At 41.9% G+C, this 20,148-nt stretch overlaps 1 pseudogene; it reads right to left on the bottom strand.

The window, feature by feature from the left end:
* Positions 1–466: 466 nt before the first annotated feature.
* On the bottom strand, positions 467–12,062 carry LOC139385428 (olfactory receptor 1E16-like; annotated as a pseudogene).
* Between the last annotated feature and the right edge of the window lie 8,086 nt (positions 12,063–20,148).

Below are 20,148 nucleotides of genomic sequence, written 5' to 3' on the forward strand. Positions count from 1 at the left end.
ACTCTCATGAAACATGGGACCAATAATTTACAATAATTTACAATAATTTACATGTTGCTTCATTGTATTTTGATGTACATTAGGGAACATTACGAAAAGGTTCCTATTTGTGTCGGACATTGTCCATGAGACATTCAATGTCCAAAAGGAGACATTTCATTATAGTCAAGGGGATGTCACATGATGGTAGTTTTTAGGCCGTTCTCAAGACTTCCCTTTACTAGTCTTCAGGACCTCACGAGATGGTCCCAAGGGAATGTTCTTTGGGGAACCTTTGTCTAGTTCCCTGTAAGTTACTAGGATGTTACCGAGCACCATATGTCATGACGTGGCCCTCTTTGGGTACAGTGAGCACCATCCCCCTCTCTCTGCACCATCCCCCTCTCTCTCTCTCACCACCTCTCATACTTTCCCCTGCACCCAGGCTCTGTTAGGCAGGTCATAAATTCCTAGAGGAGTTCTCTCCTCATGGCTAGAGGAGAGAGGGAGTGAGGTTCACAGGAGAACAAAGGAACCTCTTCCACATCACAGAACATGAGAATTGAAAAATGTCCATGTTTTGGAGAAGTTGTACACGGTCAGGGAAGAACCCAGCAACGAACTGGTCCATTTTGTACAATTTTGTGAAACTCATGAGAGACAATAGAGCCACATTACCATAACTCTGTTTATACAAGAGTCTCAGTTGTGAGGCTTGCATCTAATTGTTGTATAAAATGAATGAGTAAAGATGAAACTATTTAACTTCTGATTTTAACTTCTTATGGCTGGGGTGCAGTTTTGAGTAGCTTGGATGAATCAGGTGCCCAGAGTAAACTGCCTACTACTCAGGCCCAGAAGCTAAGGTATGCATATTATTAGTATATTTGGAAGGAAAACACTCTGAAGATTCTAAAACTGTTTGAATGATGTCTGTGAGTATAACAGAACTCATATGGCAGGCAAAACCTGAGAAAAAAAATCCGACCAGGAAGTGGGAAATCTGAGGTTTGTAGGTTTTCAAGTCTTTGCCTATCCAATATACAGTGTAACGTTTGGTCCGATTTCACTTCCTAAGGCTTCCACTAGATGTCAACAGTCTTTAGAACCTTGTTTCAGACTTCTACTGTGAATGGGTAGAGAATAAGAGCTCTTTGAGTCAGGTGTCTGGCAGAATGTCATGAGCTCAGTCAGGCGCGTGCCCGTGAGAGTTAGCTGCATTCCTTTTCCTTTCTAAAGACAAAGGAATTGTCCGGTTGGAATATTATTGAAGATGTATGTGAAAAACATCCTAAAGATTGATTCTATACATCGTTTGATATGTTTCTATGAACTGTAAAATAACTCTTTTGACTTTTTGTCTGGACTAAGTGCCTGCGCCTCTTGAATATGGATTTGTGACCTAAACACACAAACAAAAAGGAGTTATTTGGACATAAATTATGAACTTCATCGAACAAAACAAACATTTATTGTGGAACTGGGATTCCTGGGGGTGCATTCTGATGAAGATCATCAAAGGTAAGTAAATATTTCTAATGCTATTTCTGACTTCTGTTGACTCCACAACATGGCGGGAATCTGTTTGGCTTGTTTTGGTGCTTGAGCACTGTACTCAGATTACTGCATGGTGTTCTTTTTCCGTAAAGCTTTTTTGAAATCTGACACAGCGGTTGCATTGACCTCTCTGGGATATGTGGGATGCTACCCACCTGGGCAAAAGTCAGGGAAAATGCAGAGCGTCAAATTCAAATAAATTACTATAAAAATCAAACTTTCATTAAATCACACATGCAAGATAACAAATTAAAGCTACACTTGTTGTGAATCCAGCCAACATGTAAGATTTCAAAAAGGCTTTTCGGCGAAAGCAAACGATGCTATTATCTGAGGATAGCACCGCCGTAAAAAAAGAAACCATATTTCAACCCTGCAGGCGTGACACAAAACGCAGAAATAAAAATATAATTCATGCCTTACCTTTGACGAGCTTATTTTGTTGGCACTCCAATATGTCCCATAAACATCACAAAGGGTCCTTTTGTTTGATTAATTCCGTCGATATATATCCAAAATGTCAATTTATTTGGCACGTTTGATCCAGAAAAACACCAGTTCCAACTTGCGCAACGTGACTACAAAATATTTCAAAAGTTACCTGTAAACCTTGACAAAACATTTCAAACTACTTTTGTAATACAACTGTAGGTATTTTTTAACGTAAATAATCAATAAAATTGAAGACGGGATGATCTGTGTTCAATACAGGAGGAAAACAAACTGTATTTAGCTTTCTGGTCACATGCCAGTACACATCAAGTGACCCTCGTTCAAGATGGCCGTACTTTTTCATTACACAAAGGAATAACCTCAACCAATTTCTAAAGACTGTTGACATCCATTGGAAGCGGTAGGAACTTCAAGAAGGTCCCTTGGAAATCTGGATTCCCAATGAAATCCCATTGAAAAGAGAGTGAATAAAAAAAAAATCTTAAATAAAAAAAAATCTGAATGGTTTGTCCTCAGGGTTTCGCTTGCTAAATAAGTTATGTTATACTCACAGACATGATTCAAACAGTTTTAGAAACTTCAGAGTGTCTTCTATCCAAATCTACTAATGCTATGCATATCTTATCTTCTGGGGATGAGTAGCAGGCAGTTGAATTTGGTCATGCATTTCATCCGGACATGAAGAAGTTAATAAATAAATTATTGAGACAATTAATGTATGGAGGATTCGTATTGAAGACTGGGTTTTTGCAGATAACCAACAATTTACAACGTTTGGGATGAGACAAACGTGAGGTAAAGAATAATTCATTAATTAGAACACTAATTGATCAGATATTAAAATATGTGAAAGTTATATTAGGAAAATTATCACTTTGAAATCAAAGTATTTTCCTTGGTGCCCCGACTTCCTAGTTAATTACATTTACCTGATTAGTTAATCACGTAATAATAATTACAGAGAACTGATTTGATAAACTAACCGTCCTCAGTTTAATGATGCCAACGACACGATACATATTAGGACCATGTCAGGTACTTTTTAGGATGTTCTCAGTACTTAATTTGAGTAATCTTCAGTATGTTGCATGATGGTCCCAATGGAACTTTCTCTGGGGGACCTTTGCCTATTTCTTGCTAAGTTACTAGGACGTCACTGAGGATCATATCAGGACTTTCTTAGGACGTTCTCAGGACTTTAATTTTAAGAGTCATTGGGACATTGCGTGATGGTCCCAAGGGAACATCCCTGCAAACAAAAATCATTTGTTAGGACATTCCTGGAAGGTCACGAAATGGTGTTCTAAAGTAGTCAGGACATTGTGCCATGGTCCCGTGGAGTTTTTTTCTAGTTCCCGGTTTGTTCCAGGAACATCCTGAGAACATTTTTAGGACGTTCTTGGGAAGTTGTGGGAAATCTTGGGAAGTTGTGTCATTGTCATGATGGTCCCAGATGGCCAAAACCATTCTAAGTAAAATAATTAAATGGTATGGGGGTGTTAAGGTAAGTTGTACGCTGTTCAGCTAAAAGTGTACACATTTTGATCAGTAACAATATGATTACATTTGACATGATTACTTCGTACTGACCTTTCATTATGACCCCACCTGGGATTTGAATGAACTATCTCTGAATTTGGGGTATACTGATGTTTCTGATTTGCCACAAAGTCTAGAGAATTTCAGAAGTCCCCCCTCTGTACATTCATTACCTATAATACATCTCTAATCAGCATAAGAGTGCCATCTGCTCTGCCATTTTAGTTATCAGTTAATCTGAATATTCTATTATTATTGATTTAATTGACTTATTTCAGCTATTTCAGTTTGGGTCTTCAGTATAGTTGTCTAATGTTGGTGGGTTATATTATTAGGTTTTAATCGTACTCCTGAATCACTATTATAGTATAATAGTTTTTCTTGAGTGTATTTTTAACAGCGCTGAGATTTACTTTGAAGTACACGTGTAGGAATACATGTGAAATCAGTCATTGACATAGACACGGTGGTATGGCAGGAATATCGGAAAGCTATGAATGGTTGTGAGTTCAAATCCCATGTGAGGACATGTTTCTAATAATTACTGTATAAATGAACATGCACAATGTAATCAAATCAAATCAAATTTATTTATATAGCCCTTCGTACATCAGCTGGTATCTCAAAGTGCTGTACAGAAACCCAGCCTAAAACCCCAAACAGCAAGCAATGCAGGTGTAGAAGCACGGTGGCTAGGAAAAACTCCCTAGAAAGGCCAAAACCTAGGAAGAAACCTAGGGAGGAACCAGGCTATGTGTGGTGGCCAGTCCTCTTCTGGCTGTGCCGGATGGAGATTATAACAGAACATGGCCAAGATGTTCAAATGTTCATAAATGACCAGCATGGTCGAATAATAATAAGGCAGAACAGTTGAAACTGGAGCAGCAGCACGGCCAGGTGGACTGGGGACAGCAAGGAGTCATCATGTCAGGTAGTCCTGAGGCATGGTCCTGGGGCTCAGGTCCTCCGAGAGAGAGAAAGAAAGAGAGAAAGAGAGAATTAGAGAAAGCACACTTAAATTCACACAGGACACCGAATAGGACAGGAGAAGTACTCCAGATATAACAAACTGACCCTAGCCCCCCGACACATAAACTACTACAGCATAAATACTGGAGGCTGAGACAGGAGGGGTCAGGAGACACTGTGGCCCCATCCGAGGACACCCCCGGACAGGGCCAAACAGGAAGGATATAACCCCACCCACTTTGCCAAAGCACAGCCCCCACACCACTAGAGGGATATCTTCAACCACCAACTTACCATCCTGAGACAAGGCTGAGTATAACATGTAATTATGTACAGTATGTCAAATACCTAAGTTGAAAACATTATATGGTAAAAGCACTGGTGGGTGTCCTTAACATTGTCAAAAGACAAAGAGCTGTGAATGGATCAGTGGTTCATAAATCAGGGACTTGATTTGATTGGCAACAGTAGCAAGGGGTGATGTCTAATGAAACTAGAGTATGCATGCCCTGGCTATAATTTATTTTGGGGGTGTGAGAACGTTTCTTTGCTACCATGAAGTGAAGTCCCCGGGAAAAAACAGGAACTAGACAAAAGATCCAGAGGACCATGACACAATGTCCCAAGAATGTCCTAAAAATGCAGTGGCGAACCGTGACTATTGAACATAGTCCTTCAGAGGGAATAATAAGAGAAAAATACAACATAGCATCACTTAATGCGCTGAAATCCGAAGGGGATGGTCAGCAGAGATAGGTGGGATGGGATGAGGGAAACCGAGGGTTGGAATCTAGAACTGGAGATAAGTGAGAGTGAAGTTGCTGAGTGAGGGGTAAAATTACAGTAAAAAAAAACAACAACTACAATCCCCCCCAAAAAGGAAGGTTGTTACATCCAATGCCTGGACTGGTTGCTGTGGGTCGATCTGGATAGACGCATCTGCTAGATTACTAAAATGTAATGTAAATGTTGAGAAGCTTCACTGCAAGTGGATTGTACGTTTAAAAGTCAATAAAAAAAATACAAAATTGCAGTCATCCACCTTGAAGTTGATAACAATTGCTGCTGCTGTAGCTGTTGTTGCCATTGTCACACTATTAAAACACACGCTAGCTACTAGTGGGAAGATTACTGCTTGCTATTGCCATTGATTCTTTGCTCTTGCGCACTCAATAGTGACGTATCTAGATAAGTCACTTATTTTTTTTATATGGTTCCACCCATTACAGGTCAAAATGTGGTTGGTTCATTCCACTCTCAAACCACAATTCTGTTCTCATACCGTTGAGTGGCAGGGAAAGGGGATCCTAGTCAGTTGCACAACTGAACGCATTCAACCAAATTGTGTCTTCCGCATTTAACCCAACCCCTCTGAATCTACGTCATAAAAATTATTGAAAAGATGAATTACAAATTAAAACAACATCTAAAAAGTAATCAGGGAAGGCTCCGGAATAAACTGGGAACTACACCAAACCTCCAGGGACCACTTTAGGTGACCATTTTGTGACGTTCCAGGGACGTCCTAATGACAAATGTTTATTTGCAAGGAACCAATCCAAACATCTGCCAGTACAATATCATTTTTCACCCCAAATCTGAATACTGTATAAAACCAGAATGGTTCTAAAACAGAGCCTTGGGGAACACCATATTTAATCGGTGAATTATAAAGATCAGATACCTAATATTACATCAAACATTTGCAGTGACAAAACTATGCCGAAATGCCACATTTTTCAATAGTCAATTGTAGCAACAAAACACAATTCAATACTAGAAAAATAAACAATAATTTACAAACCTGCCTGGTTTTATTGATCCTAAAGCTATACATAATAGGATTGAAAAGTGGTGGACATATTGGAAAATAAACAAATAAAACTGTGAAGTATAGGTGGACTATGTGCAGTATCATGTCTGCCTTGTAGAATCAAAAATAAACAGTCAAAGGAGAATTTCAGCAAAGAGGCTATATGTATATGGTGTTAAAGTGTTAAAAGCTTTTGGTTTCGTCTTTTTTGAAGACTGTAAACATATTTCTAGAATTCTTACATGTTAGGAAATATAGCACAAGCCAAAGAAAGTACAGTTATAACAAGACCACATGTTATATTTTCGTGTAATGTTTGACCAGGAAAGCTTGACCACCGAGTGGTTGTCACAATACACTCTGTCTATAACATTGTCACAAAACTGCAGTCACAAACTCAGGGAGATAGGGATGACATCCATGAAAAAATAATACAACCAGGACAGCAGAATTAAGCCAATAATTATTTTAGGTTTCATAATATTGTTATACAGTAGAGCGGTGGTTCCCCAATATTTTCACTCAGGCCCCCCCCCCCCCCCTCCCCCCCTTCATCATTGGGGAACATGTCTTATGCATGTTCATGTAATATCTGGTGACTCAAACATTACAACAAACTCAATGGGCTAAAAAACCTTATTCAAAAATGTTAGCTGACATGAGCTAGCTAGTTGATCTGGATATTTAAATACCTCTCTAAGGTCTGAAATGTCTGAAATGACAAGAGGAAAACAACTACCCAATTTCAAAATTGCACCTTGTGCATTCTACTATTAGAACTTTGAAGAGCAAGTTGAACGGCTGTCTGTGTTTCTTAAAATATTACTGAATACATTCAAAGGCAAAATAACACATTTATTACATGTAAAGTATGCTAAACACAAAATTTAGACAGTTCATTTCAGTTGTCAATGTGTTCAGAGAGTCCCTGGTTAAAGCCCAGGTTGGGGGAAGGTGAGGGACGGAAGCAACACTGTTACACATGGCCAGAGTGACATTCCTAAATAAAAATAGTAGATTGGTATGATAGTTTGATTTGATTTGATTAGTACAGCACATCATAAGAATACACATCCTTAATGTTATGTTATTGAACAGGCTGTGTTAGTGGCCTATGATCCTGTTTAAAAAATTGTATGTGTGGGGACCCTCTAGCCTTGCACTCTACACTGTAGAAGAGGTACAGTCCATTCAGAAAGTATTCAGACCCCTTGACTTTTTCGACATTTGGTTAAGTCTTATTCTAAAATGTAATTAATTGTTTCCCCCCCCCTCGTCAATCTACACACAATACCCCATCATGACAAAGCAAAAACAGGTTTTTAAAAACGTTATCAAATGTATAATTGTTTTTTAACGAAAATATCAAATTTACATAAGTATTCAGACCCTTTACAGAGTACTTACAGAGTCCCCTTTGGCAGCGATTACAGCCTTGAGTCTTCTTGGGTATGACGCTACAAGCTTGGCACACCGGTATTTGGGGAGTTTCTCCCATTCTCTGCAGATCCTCTCAAGCTGTGTCAGGTCTGGATGGGGAGCATCGCTAAACAGCTATTTTCAGGTCTCTCCGGAGATGTTGGATCGGATTCAAGTCATGGCTCTGGCTGGGCCACTCAAGGACATTCAGAGACTTGTCCCAAAGCCATTCCTCTGTGCATAGGGTCATTGTCCTGTTGGAAGTTGAACCTCCACACCAGTCTGAGGTCCTAAGCCCCCTGAGAAGGTTTTCATCAAGGATCTCTCTATACTTTGCTCCATTCATCTTGCCCTCAATCCTCCCAGTCCCTGCTGCTCAAAACAGAGCATGATGCTACCAGCACCGTGTTTCGCCGTAGGGATGGTGCCAGGTTTCCTCCAGATGTGACACCTGGCATTCAGGCCAAAGAGTTCAATCTTGGTTTCATCATACCAGAGAGTCTTGATTCTCATTGTCTTAGAGTTCTTTTGGTGCCTTTTGGTGAACTCCAAGCGGGCTTTCATGTGCCTTTTACTGAGAGGTGGCTTCCGTCTGGCCACTCTACCATAAAGGCCTGATTAGTGGAGTGCTGCAGAGATGGTTGTCCTTCTAAAAGGTTCTTCCATCTCCACGGAAGAACTCTGGAGCTCTGTCAGAGTGACCATTGGGATCTTGGTCACCTCCGTGACCAAGGCTCTTCTACCTATATTGCTCAGTTTGGCCGTGCGACCAGCTCTAGGAAGAGTAGTATTGGTTCCAAAATTCTTTCATTTAAGAATGATGGAGGCCACTGTGTTCTTGGGGACCTTCAATGCTGCAGAATTTGTTTGGTACCCTTCCCCATATCTGTGCCTCGACACAATCCCGTCTCTGAGCTCCATGGACAATTCCTTCCACCTCATGGCTTTGTTTTTGCTCTGACATGCATTGTCAGCTGTGGGACCTTGTACAGTATAGACAGGTGTGTGCCTTTCCAATTAACGTCCAATCAAATGAATATACCACTGTTGGACTCCAATCAAGTTGTAGAAACATCTCAAGGATGATCAATGGAAACAGGATGTACCTGAGCTAAATTTTGAGTCTCATAGCAAAAAGTCCGAATACTTCTGTAAATAAGGTATTCCTATGAAAACCTGTTTTTGCTTTTTTATTATATGGTATTGTATGTAGATTGAGGATTTTATTTATTCAATCCATTTTTTAATAAGGCTGTAACGTAACAAAATGTAGAAAAAGGAAAGGGGTCTGAATACTTTCTGAATGCACTGTTTGTGGTAACACCAATGGGCTGGGCAGACAAAGCTATCAGATCTATCATTAAAGTTTTCGGAGGAGTTTGTGTGCTATGTATTGTGTGCCAAGTTCCAATAAATTGTCACGCCTGCTCCCCATCCCTGGAGCTCGAGGGCAGCGCTTCATTGGACTCACCTGTACTCCTTCACGTTTTGATTAATTTCCCTATATCTGTCTGTTCCTCTTGTTTCATCCCCGTGTCAGCATTAATGTCCAGATGCTGTCCTGTCCTGTTTCACATCTGTTTATTAATTAAATGTTCACTCCCTGTACTTCCATCTCGTCTCCAAGCGTCTGGCCTTACAGAGGGCTGACACCACAATTTGAAGCACCAGGCAGTTTTAGTTTTTTTGTTTATGTAGGTGACGTCGGGTCAGAGTGCCGCTGCCAATGTAGCCGGGGGTGCCTCAGCTGGACCGTCGGGCTTCCCCCGTTATCCTCACCCAGCTCATCAGGCTCCCATGCCTCAGCCAGCCTGTCAGAATCCCACGCCTAAGCGGGATCGTCAGGCTTTCACGCCTCTCTGCCGGCTCTGTCCTTACAATAAATAAATGGTTCAGTGAAACCAATCCAAAGCCTTTGACAGGAATGGTTTCCCCGAACATATGATTTAACAAGAGAAAAGAGAGAATAACTCTGGACCCTAATTCATAGAGATATATTAAAACCTAGGCCCAGAAAAATCCCTGCTGAGGTAAAAGTGGGGACCCTTATTGTCACTCTAGGCGATCCTAGGCCTACAATATACTTTCAGGGTCTACGCTCCCAGAGGCGATGACAGATGGTGGGCATCCCAAATGGCACTCTATTCCCTATATAGTGCACCACCTTTGACCAAGTGGGCTCTGGTCAATATAGGGAATAGGGTACCATTTGGTGTGCATTCGAAGCCAAGCTGTGCATCTCCTTGAGCCCCTCAGGTCTCTACAGGTTAATAGGTGCATTAATTGGGTCCCAGGGAACGAGGTGATAGAGTAGACTAATGACCTCGTACCTAATGACTCAATAAACATGTTTATTATGCTCTTGTTATTGTGTTATTAGCTTCTGCTTTCCCCATGGTAAGGTATGCATGGAGTAAAAAAATTACTGGTGTTTCGGACATAATCTTAAGTGACAGAACTCCTAAACCTTTTACAGCTTTTTTACACGATGGATGGAGTACACAACCACTGTGCCTTATACATACAACACATCATCATTACCCTTACTGTATTGTTTTATTCTGTGGGTCAAACATATCTCACAGTGGCACTTGAAAAACAAGATGGATGTGTGGTTGTCCCACCACCTTAAAGGGCATATTTCCCATTAGGGATGGACGTAATGGTGGCAGGTGGGCAATAAGGTGGGCTTAACTTAGTCTATAACATCATAACACAATACACTTTGTATATAACGTTCCGACACAATTGCAAACAAATGGTTAAAGTCAGTGTTATGATGCTTTTTGCAAAAGAGTACACCATATTACCCACAATAAAATACACACCCTGTTGGTTGTCATGATGCTGTAATACTGCAGTGGATAACATATACAGTAGCAAGGTACCTGTCATAGGACAATTGCTGAATTCAATGGTTCCATGTGTACATGCAAAAGATCTGTAGATAACAGCACACAGTGGAAACTGTATGGTCATCTGAAACCAAATTAGTCATGAGAGCAGGAAACAAACCAGTGCTACCATATAAGTCATTTACAAACAAACTGCACAGAAACAGATACAAGGGTTCATGAAGGCTCCTCTCCATACATATTACCACAATAAGCACTGTGTTCACAAAAACTAAGGAGATATAATAACTTATAAGACAGTTATTGTAATGAAATACTAGTACTTTCAGTGTCAACGATCAAAATATCCAGCTAGTATAAATTACGTGAATTGTGTTGAGTTCATCATTTTCCTAATAATGCCTATAGAGGTACAGTGGGGAGAACAAGTATTTGATACACTGCCAATTTTGCAGGTTTTCCTACTTACAAAGCATGTAGAGGTCTGTAATTGTTATTATAGGTACACTTCAACTGGGAGAGACGGAATCTAAAACAAAAATGCAGAAAATCACATTGTATGATTTCTAAGTAATTAATTTGCATTTTATTGCATGACACAAGTATTTTATACATGATATATTTGATTAAGCAGAACTTAATATTTGGTACAGAAACCTTTGTTTGCAATTACAGAGGTCATATGTTTCCTGTAGTTCTTGACCAGGTTTGCACACACTGCAGCAGGGATTTTGGCCCACTCCTCCATACAGACCTTCTCCAGATCCTTCAGGTTTCGGGGCTGTCGCTGGGCAATACGGACTTTCAGCTCCCTCCAAAGATTTTCTATTGGGTTCAGGTCTGGAGACTGGCTAGGCCACTCCAGGACCTTGAGATGCTTCTTACGGAGCCACTCCTTAGTTGCCCTGGCTGTGTGTTTCGGGTCGTTGTCATGCTGGAAGACCCAGCCACGACCCATTTTCAATGCTCTTACTGAGGGAAGGAGGTTGTTGGCCAAGATCTCGCGATACATGGCCCCATCAATCCTCCCCTCAATACGGTGCAGTCATCTTGTCCCCTTTGCAGAAAAGCATTCCCAAAGAATGATGTTTCCACCTCCATGCTTCATGGTTGGGATGGTGTTCTTGGGGTTGTACTCATCTTTCTTCTTCCTCCAAACATGGCGAGTGGAGTTTAGACCAAAAAGCTCTATTTTTGTCTCATCAGACCACATGACCTTCTCCCATTCCTCCTCTGGATCATCCATATGGTCATTGGCAAACTTCAGATGTGCCTGGACATGCGCTGGCTTGAGCAGGGGGACCTTGTGTGCGCTGCAGGATTTTAATCCATGACGGCGTAGTGTGTTCCTAATGGTTTTCTTTGAGACTGTGGTCCCAGCTCTCTTCAGGTCATTGACCAGGTCCTGCCGTGTAGTTCTGGGCTGATCCCTCACCTTCCTCATGATCATTGATGCCCCACGAGGTGAGATCTTGCATGGAGCCCTAGACCGAGGTTGATTGACCGTCATCTTGAACTTCTTCCCTTTTCTAATAATTGCGCCAACAGTTGTTGCCTTCTTACCAAGCTGCTTGCCTATTGTCCTGTAGCCCATCCCAGCCTTGTGCAGGTCTACAATTGTATCTCTGATGTCCTTACACAGCTCTCTGGTCTTGGCCATTGTGGAGAGGTTGGAGTCTGTTTGATTGAGTGTGTGGACAAGTGTCTTTTATACAGGAAACGATTTCAAACAGGTGCGGTTAATACAGGTATTGAGTGGAGAACAGGAGGGCTGTGAGAGCCGGAATTCTTACTGGTTGGTAGGTGATCAAATAATTAGGTCATGCAATAAAATGCTAATTAATTACTTAAAATCATACAATGTGATTTTCTGGATTTTTTTTTAGATTCTGTCTCTCACAGTTGAAGTGTACCTATGATAGCAATTACAGACCTCTACATGCTTTGTAAGTAGGAAAACTGCAAAATCGACAGTGTATCAAATACTTGTTCTGCCCACTGTATATAAAAACAAGATTCGTCTTAAAGAGCATGTACGTCTAGATCACCTTGTATCTTTCTCCAGACTGCTGTGGTATGGACATATGCCTACACCTGTATGTTTTTTTGTCAGTGGGCTATTCCACACTAAACTACTGTCACATCACTGACCTTTTTATACCCTTTAAAGGAAGAAAAAAACAGTGTACAGCAGTGAGTTTACTTGAACTCCAATGACACCAATAATAGTCAGCAAGATGACGCCGACAGAGAGGATCGCCTCGCTTCGCGTCCTTGTTTTTTTAATGTATTATTTCTTACATTGTTAGTCCAGAAAAGTGTTATTAAATACAGCCGGGAAAAACTATTGGATATCAGAGTGACGTCAACTTACAAGCACTATGACCAGAAAACGACTTTCCCGAAGCAGATGCTTTGTTCGAACCACCCAAGGCATTCAAACTAATTAAAGAGGTTAACCCAAAACAACGTTGTTACAGGAGAGGTAGATGGAGCGGGCTTCTGGTGAGACTTCAGAGGCACACACCCCACCCACCGCTTTCAAGTATTTTACTCGCTAATGTCCAGTCTCTAGATAACAAGGTAGACGAAATTATGGCTAGGGTTGCTTTCCAGAGAGACATCTGGGATTGTAACATACTCTGTCTCACGGAAACATGGCTCTCTGGGGACATGCTGTAGTAGTCGGTACAGCCACCGGGATTCTTTGTGTGTCGCGCCGATGGTTATAAACGTCTCTCCTGGAAGAAGAAAGGCGGGGGTGTATGTTTCATGATTAACGACTTGTGTCTTGTTACAATTACACCATAAGACGTATGTGGCAGGGTCTACAGACAATCACGGACTACAAAAAGAAAATCAAACACGTCACGGACACCGACGTCTTGCGACCAGACAAACGAAACTTCTTCGTGCCCGCTTTGAGGATAACCGACGCGGCCCGCTACTAAGGGCTGTGGCCTCTCCTTCTCCTTGGCCGACGTGAGTAAGACATTTAAAAGTGTTAACCCTCGCATTGCTGCCGGCCCAGACGGCATCCCAGCCGCTTCCTCAGAGCATGCGCAGACCAGCTAGATGGTGTGTTTATGGACATATTCAATTACAGGCTCAAAACGTCCAGAAAAAATTGCGAGAAATTGCCAATAAACTGAACATCTTGTACAATGATGTTAACTACTCCCTTCACAGAACAGCGCAAACTGATTCTAACCAGAATAGAAAGAGGATTAGGTCTTCCCGGTGCACAACTGAGCAAGACGACAAGTACATTTGAGTGTCTAGTTTGAGAAACAGACACCTCACAAGTCCTCAACTGTCAGCTTCATGAAATATTACCCGCAAAACACCAGTGAAGAGTCGACTCTGGGATGTTGGCCTTCAAATTATGATTATGATACAGGAAACCAAGCCTAGATTTAACCTTAGCTTGCAGTTTTGAAATGTGCTGAGAGAAGGACAGTGTACCGTCTTGTCATACTCCCAGGTACTTGTATAAGGTGACTATGTCATCTAAGAGGTAGTAATCACACTGGTATGGAGAGGAGTGTTCTTCTTACCAAACCACATTAACTTTGTTTTGGAGGTGTTCAGAACAAGGTTAAGGGCATAGAAAGCTTGTTGGACACTAAGAAAGCTTTGTTGTGGAGCTTTTTAACACAAAATCTGAGGAGGGGCCAGCTGAGTATAAGACTGTATCATCTGCATATAAATGGATGAGAGAGCTTCCTACTGCCTGAGCTATGTTGTTGATGTAAATTGAGAAGTGAGTGGAGCCTAGGATCAAACCTTGGGGTACTCCCTTGGTGACAGGCAATGGCTGAGACAGCAGTTGTTCTGACTTTATACACTGCACTCTTTGAGAGAGGGAGTTAGCAAACCAGGCCAAAGACCCCTCATAGACACCAATACTCCTTAGCCGGCCCGCAAGAATGGAATGGTTTACCGTATCAAAATCTTTGGCCAAGTTAATAAAAATAACAGCACAACATTGCTTAGAATCAAGAGCAATGGTGACATCATTGAGGACCTTTAAGGTTGCAGTGACACATCCATAACCTTAGCAGAAACCAGATTGCATACCAGGGAGAATTCTATAGACATCAAGAAGGCCAGTCAGATGATTATTGACAAGTTTTTCCAACACTTTTGATTAACAGGGCGAAATAGAAATTGGCCTATAACAGCTAGGATCAGCTTGATCTCCCCATTTAAATAAAGGACGCACTGTGGCTGCCTTCCAAGCAATGGGAACCTTAACATGTGTAAATATTTGTATGATCATAAGATTCAACAACTGAGGCATAAACTGAACAAGTTCCACAGACATGTGACTAACAGAAATTGAATAATGTGTCCCTGAACAATGGGGGGGTCAAACTCAAAAGTAATAATCAGTATCTGGTGTGGCCACCAGCTGCATTAAGTACTGCAGTGCATCTCCTCCTCGTGGACTGCACTGGGTCTCAATACAGTATATACATGTGATATATGTAATGTAAGATATGTAAACATTATTAAAGTCACATTATTTTAAGTGGACTTGTTTAAAGTGACAAGTGATCCATTTATTAAAGTGTCCAGTGATGGGTCTCAATGTAGGCAGAAGCCTCTGAGTTAGTGATGGCTATTTAACAGTCTGATGGCCTTGAGATAGAAGCTGTTCTTCAATTTCTCGGTCCCAGCTTTGTTGCACATGTACTGACCTCGCTTTCTGGTTGATAGCGGGGTGAACAGGCAGTGGCTCGGGTGGTTGTTGTCCTTGATTATCTTTTTGGCGTTCCTGTGACATTGGGTGCTGTAGGCGTCCTGGAGGCAGTTAGTTTGCCCCTGGTGATGCTTTGTGCAGACCTCACAAAGCATCACCAGGGTGGTTAAATTGCCATAAAGAGTGGTGATACAGCCTGACAGAATGCCCTATATTGTGCATCTGTAGAAGTTTGTGAGTGTTTTAGATGACAAGCCAAATTTCTTCATCCTTCTTAGGTTGAAGAGGCGCTGTTACGCCATCTTCACCACGCTGTCTTTGTGGGTGGACCATTTCAGTTTGTCCATGATGTGTATGCCGAGGATCTTAAAACCTTCCACCTTCTCCACTACTGTTCCGTCAATGTGGATGGGGGGGTGCTTCCTCTGCTGTTTCCTGTAGTCCACAATCATCTCCTTTGTTTTGTTGACGTTAAGTAAGATGTTATTTACCTGAGACCACCCCTCGAGTGCCTCACCTCCTCCCTGTAGGCCATCTCGTCGTTGTTGGTAATCAGGCCTACCACTGTAGTGTCGTCTGCAAACTTGATGATTGAGTTGTAAGCGTACATGGCCACGCAGTCATGGGTGAACAGGGAGTACAAGAGAGGGCTGAGAACGCACCCTTGTGGGGCCCAGTGTTGAGAATCAGTGGGGTGGAGATGTTGTTTCCTACCTTCACCAACTGGGCGTGGCCCGTCAGAAAGTCCAGGACCCAGTAGCACAGGGCGGGGTTGAGACCCAGGGTCTCGAGCTTAATGGCGAGTTTGGAGGGTACTATGATGTGAAATACTGAGCTGTAGTCAATGAACAGCATTCTTACATAGGTATTCCTCTTGTCCAGATGTGATAGGGCAGTGTGCAGTGTGATGGCGATTGCATCGTCAGTGGACCTATTGGGGCAGTAAGAAAATTGGAGTGGGTCTAGGGTATCAGGTAGGGTGGAGGTGATTTGATCCTTGACTAGTCTCTCAAAGCACTTCATGATGACAGAAGTGAGCGCAATGGTGCAATAGCATTCTTGGGAACAGGAACAGTGGTGGCCATCTTGAAGCATGTGGGGACAACAGACTGGGATCGGGATTGGTTGAATATGTCCGTAAACACACCAGCCAGCTGGTCTGCGCATGCTCTGAGGACAAGGCTAGGGATGCCGTCTGGACCGGCAGACTTCCAAGGGTTAACACGTTTTTTTTAAAAATTCTTACATTTGCCAGGGAGAAGGAAAGCCCACAGGCTTTGGTAGCGGGCCGTGTCAGTGGCATTGTTTTGTCCTCAAAGCGAGCAAGGAAGTTGTTTAATTTGTCTGGGAGCAAAACGTCGATGTCCGCGACGGGGCTGGTTTTCTTTTTGTAATCCGCGATTGACTGTAGACCCAGCCACATACGTCTCATGTTTGAGACGTTGAATTGCGACTCTACTTGGTCTCTATACTGACGCTTTGCTTGTTTGATTGCCTTGTGGAGGGAATATCTGCACTGTTTGCATTCGGTCATGTTTCCGCACTTGCAATGATTAAAAGTGATGGTTCGCACTTTCAGTTTTGTGTGAATGCTGCCATTAATCCACAGTTTCTGGTTAGGGAAGGTTTTAATTGTCACAGCGGGTACGACATCTCCGATGCACTTGCTAATAAACTCACTGACCAAGTCAGGGTATACATCAATGTTGTTGTCTGAGCCTATCCAGAACATATCCCAGTCCATGTGATCGAAGCAATCTTGAAGCATGGAATCTGATTGGTCAGACCAGCATTGTATTGACCTGAGCATGGGCATTTCCTGTCTTAGTTTCTGTCTATAGGCTGGGAGCAACAAAATGGAATCATGGTCAGATTTGCTAGAGATAGAGCGTGGGAGTATGCATCGCAGAAGTTTGAGTAGCAATGATCCAGATTTCTGCCATCTCATGTAACGTATTCCTTATGCTGATAGAATTTAGTGAGTATTGATCTTAGGTTAGCTTTGTTAAAATCCCCAGCTACAATAAATGCAGCCTCAGGATGTATGGTTTCCAGTTTACATAGAGTCCAGTGGAGTTCTTTCAGGGCCGACGAGGTATCTGCTTTGGGGGGATATACACGGCTGTGACTATAATCGGAAGAGAATTCTCTTGGAAGATAATACGGTCTGCATTTGATTGTAAGGAATTCTAGGTCAGGTGAACAAAAGGACTTTAGTTCCTGTTTGTTGTTGTGATTATACCATGAGTCGTTATTCATAAGGCATACATCCCTGCCCTTCTTCTTACCAGAGAGATGTTTGTTTCTGTTGGCGTGATGCGTGATGCGTGAAGAAACCGGGTGGCTGTACCGACTATGACAACATTTTCCGAGTGAGCCATGTTTCCGTGAAACAAATAATGTTACAATCTCTGATGTCTCTCTGGGAGGCAACCTGTTTCTTAATTTTGTCCACCTTGTTATCTATAGATTGGACATTGGTGGGTAATATGCTCGGAAGCGGTGGATGGTGCGCTCGCCTTCTGAGTCTGACCGCGGCGACCGCGTTGTTTTGTGTCGGCCTCTGGGATAAGATTGCATGTCCTGGGTGGAGGTCCAAACAAAGGATCCTCTTCGAAGAACGACGTATTCCTGGTCGTAATGATGGTAAATTGACATCACTTTTATATCCAATAGTTATTCCCGATTGTATGCAATAACAGTTGAGATTTTCTGGGCTAACAAGGTAAGAAATAGTACATAAAAAAAACAAATAACTGCATAGTTTTCTAAGGACCTGAAGCGAGGCGACCATCTCTGTAGGCACCATCATCTCCTTGATTAATTTAAAATGTACACAAACTTTCCTTTCAGATGGTGGGAAGAATATGCATATCCGTGCTTCAGGTCCTGAACTAGGCAGTTAGATTTGGATATGTAATTTTAGGCGAAAAGGGAAAAAAAGGGTTAGATCCTTAAAACCTCTTACAGCTCCCCCCTACTTTGTGCAATTTCCGCCTGAAGACATTCCCAAATCTAACAGCCTGTAGCTCAGGCACAGAACCAAGGATATGCATAATCTTGGTACCATTTGAAAGAAAACACTCTGAAGTTTGTGTACATGTGAATTGAATGTAGGAGAATATAACACAATAGATCTGGTTTAAAACAAACATTCAGATAGGATGATGGGGACAATTTCAGTGAAAAATATAAGAGGGCAACAGTACTTGTGCAAAGTTTCAGAATGATAACTTCCAAAATGAGTGTGCTACATGACATTTATCATGAAGTCACCCAGGTGTCCCACACAAGTAGTCCAAATGTACCCAAGTGGCCAAATTGGTGAAGGTATACATTTTGAAACAAATAACTATATACAAAATACCAAAATGGTATCCTAACACAGCCCCCCCAAAAAATATATAAAAAAATATATATTAAAAAAAAAATGAAAAAATAATAATTATTGATTAAAAAATAAATGAAAACATATATATATATACATTTACAAAATAACATGGGTAACTATTTACACACTTTCAATATTTGGAAGACCCTCAGTCCTCTATCAAATCAAATCTATTTATATAGCCCCAGCCAAAAAACCCAAACAGCACGCAATGCAGGTGTAGAAGAACAGTGGCTAGGAAAAACTCCCTAGAAAGGCAAAAACCTAGGAAAAACCTAGAGAGGAACCAGGCTATGAGGGGTGGCTAGTCCTCTTCTGGCTGTGCCGGGTGGAGATCACAGTGGTTGTAGAGGGTGCAACAGGACAGCACCTCAAGAGTAAAAATGAACCGTTTAGGGTTCCATAGCCGCAGGCAGAACAGTTGAAACTGGAACAGCGGCAAGGCCAGGTGGACTGGGGACAGCAAGGAGTCATCATGCCAGGTAGTCCTGACGCATGGTCCTAGGGCTCAGGTCCTCCGAGAGAGAGAAAGAGAGAATTAGAGAGAGTCTACTTAAATTCACACAGGACACAGGATAAGACTCCCATTCGGAGTCAGTGTCACTGTGAAAGAAAATGTTCAGTTAGAATAGTTTCACGTATAATAAACAGATATATATATAGAGAGAGTACAGGGAACATACGGTTGAGTACATTATTATGACCTGCTAGATCTACTGTCTCTTTTATATTATGACATTTCAGCTAGATCTAGTGTCTATTATACACTGCTCCAAAAAATAAAGGGAACACTAAAATAACACATTCTAGATCTGAATGAATTAAATATTCTCATTAAATACTTTTTCTTTACATAGTTGAATGTGCTGACAACAAAATCACACAAAAATTCTCAATGGAATTTCAGCCCGCTAGCAGGCTCCGTGTGCAGAGAGGTTAACTCCCCCTTGCTTACCTGTGCTGAAATGATTGGACTGTTCTTCCTGTGTAACACATTAAACAATGCCCACGTTAATTTCTACTCCCGTCTCATGTCCTGTCCTTATATTAGTTGTAAAAGTAATACAGTGTGCTATACAACACAAACAGTGTAGCTATTCCCTCCGCAAGGCAATCAAACAAGCTTAGCGTCAGTATAGAGACCAAGTAGAGTCGCAATTCAAAGGCTCAGACACGAGACGTATGTGGCAGGGTCTACAGTCAATCACGGATTACAAAAAGAAAACCAGCCCTGTCGCAGACACCGACGTCTTGCTCCCAGACAAATTAAACAACTTCTTTGCTCGCTTTGAGGTCAATACATTGCCACTGACACTGCCCGCTACCAAAACCTGTGGGCTCTCCTTCACCGTGGCCAACATAAGTAAAACATTTAAATGTGTTAACCCTCGCAAGTCTGTCGGCCCAGACGGCAACCCTATCCGCGTCCTCAGAGCATGCGAGGACCAGCTTGCTGGTGTGTTTACGG

The sequence above is a fragment of the Oncorhynchus clarkii genome, chromosome 27 (assembly GCF_045791955.1).
Source record: "Oncorhynchus clarkii lewisi isolate Uvic-CL-2024 chromosome 27, UVic_Ocla_1.0, whole genome shotgun sequence".
NCBI classification, from domain to species: Eukaryota; Metazoa; Chordata; class Actinopteri; order Salmoniformes; family Salmonidae; genus Oncorhynchus; species Oncorhynchus clarkii.